This window comes from Bison bison, unplaced genomic scaffold (assembly GCF_000754665.1).
Source record: "Bison bison bison isolate TAMUID 2011002044 unplaced genomic scaffold, Bison_UMD1.0 scf7180017845580, whole genome shotgun sequence".
NCBI lineage: Eukaryota > Metazoa > Chordata > Mammalia > Artiodactyla > Bovidae > Bison > Bison bison.
In genome coordinates, this window is record NW_011476153.1 from 8315 (window position 1) to 10928 (window position 2614).

The following is a 2614-nucleotide window of genomic DNA, read 5'->3' on the forward strand; positions in this document are numbered from 1 at the left end:
GTTGGCCTCTTATGTCACTTGTAGCTTCTTGCTGGTGATGATGCTGAACCACAGATTCCAAGACACTTAAAGGGAAGAAAGGGGCAGGTACAAAAACACGGCACTGCCAAGCTCTCCACACTGGGCCCACTTTGCTCCTCAAAGCTTGACCTTCTGCCATTTACTCCCAAATTTGCATTTCCCTAAGAAATTCGGTTGCATAAGAGGATGCCTCCAAAATGGCCCAGGAGACTAGCCTCATCCTGCTCTCTTGTGGGTACAGAAAATGACAGTTGGCAACTGGGAATTATGCTCAGGGTCCCTCTGGGCAACCCTGGCAGCAGAAACTATAAAAGCATAGTGGGGAAGAAATCTAGGAGCCATGTTCAGCCATCTTGAGTTTCCTATAACCCTTTATCCAACCTCCTAGTCTCCACAATACATTCCTCGGAAGTTTGCCGCCTAAGGCTCTAAACTAGATTTATTTCTCTAGAAAGCTGCCAAGTGGACAACAAAAATGGGAAAGGAAGAAACCAAAACAGTACAGATTGATTTGTCTGGGACTTGGTGCCAAACAACCTTGGAAGGTTAACCCCTCGATATCTCTAAAAATGATGACTTGGGGATACATCTGAACCTAATGTGTAATGCCTAACTCTAAGAGGCCTCTGACAATTTTCATTCCAATCTCAAACTATGATGCTCAGAACCTGGATGGAATTGGCCTCTCAGAAGGATGCTTCGCACTTGGGTTTTCATTCCCCTTCAGTCTTAAATTAACCCCCAGCTTGCTCTCCTCAGTTGTTCTGAAGTTAGCGGTCACATCAAGACTCCTCTGGTAGATCATTTTGCAAGTTGTTCTGCTTGCTACTCTGACCTAGAGGAGGGCCGTGCTTGCCTTTGCCATAGTAACCTTTATGTTCCTACAACTGAAGAACTTTCTGGCTCTCAAGTGGATGATGGAGTCCAATATGCCTTGAAAGGCTGAGCACCCAGCAAGTACCAGTTACGCCAGCTTGGACTGGGTTATGAGTTACTGGGAATGAGGTAAAACACAAAGAGTAACTGGGTTTGAGGGCAAAATCGAAAGCAGGCTCAAATCAATGGTCTCCTTATTAGTGGTTCAAAGCTTAATTTTATGGCCTTGCTGCAAATGCCTGATTTTGCCAAGGTAATACAAGCAAAGTGGAATGGAGTTTAGTTACAGGAGAAAGGCAGGAGCTGAGTGGAGCCCAGCTGATTGTTGTGCTATGAGGTTCAGCCTAAAAAATTCCTGCTATTCTTGGGAGTCAGTGTGTCCAATGGGAAAATCGCAGGTTTTGAAATCCAACTGACCAGTAATCAAATTATGATTTGGTCGTTTAAGTTCTCAAAGCCACAGCTTTCTCATTTGTAACATTGGGGGTAATTATACCTATTTGGTTATTAGTGAGGATTAACTCAGACACTGTATGTGAAAATGCCTAGTAAACCACAGCACACTGTTAGTGCTCAGAAAATATTCTCTTCCTCTTCCTTAAAAATCCTGAGGAATAAAATATCCAGCTAATGATTCAAGGGAATCAGTCATGTTTGCAGGCATTGTGACCTCTAGGACAAGGACTATCAGGCTCCAAACCACGAATTTCTCAATCCCTGAATAAAGGTTTTGAAAAATGAGTGATGAGAGGTGACTCAGGCTGGAAAAGACAAACATAAATTTAATACCTTAGCAGGATCAAGACAGAGGAGATATAAACAGGGTACTGTTACCATATACTTGGGTTTAAGAGTAACCGCAATCAAGAATCCTGTGTTTGATAAGCCACCAAGAGCAGAGATACAGAAAGCTCTGTACTAGTCTAATGGCTTTCTTTGATGCAGGTTCCTGTACAGATAAGGGAATGCACTGGTGTGGAAATATTTAGATTTCATTCACGCATCCAATGTTGTCTCCCGATGCACTTGCAGAGAAGCCAGATCCTGTTCAGCAATTTGATCAAAATAGCCAAAAGATATTAATACCTTGTAGGACAGAATGTAGATCAATTGGGCTCATCAATCATTTCCTTGAACAGCTTACTATGAATCTGTTTTAAAAAATACTGTGACATGGCTACGTTTTATACTAATTCCTTGGGTAGCTAATGTTATGCATAGCACACCTCTGTTTCAGACGACAACCCTTAAGAACAGAACACACAGCCCTCTGGACACGGGCATTTTGAGTTGTCTCACAAAAGTTAGATGCAGGTTTCCATGATCCATCACCACCCCCCTGCTTGTCCACATGACCAATAGCCATCTCTGAGAGCTGGCTAGCCAGACTTGGCCTTGGGATACTGTCGCCCTGTATGATGAAGTGTTTGCAGGTTCACACGGGAAATGAACTTGTGACTTTGATTTCATCTGTACTTGCTCAGTCAATGGCCAAAGTGAACAGAGACCAGTGAAAACAGCAGGCTCGAGAGATACTTCAAGGATGCACAGAACGAGAAGAAAGATGGTGCTGACAGCTGGGCGACAAGAACAGCAACCGGCCCCACACCTTAGCTGCCATCAGCCACTCATTTTGTGATTCCTTCAGTACCTTCTATGTCATCCTTCAGTGTGCTGACTGGTCTGAAATTCTTCTCCTTTTAATTAATAAATCTTC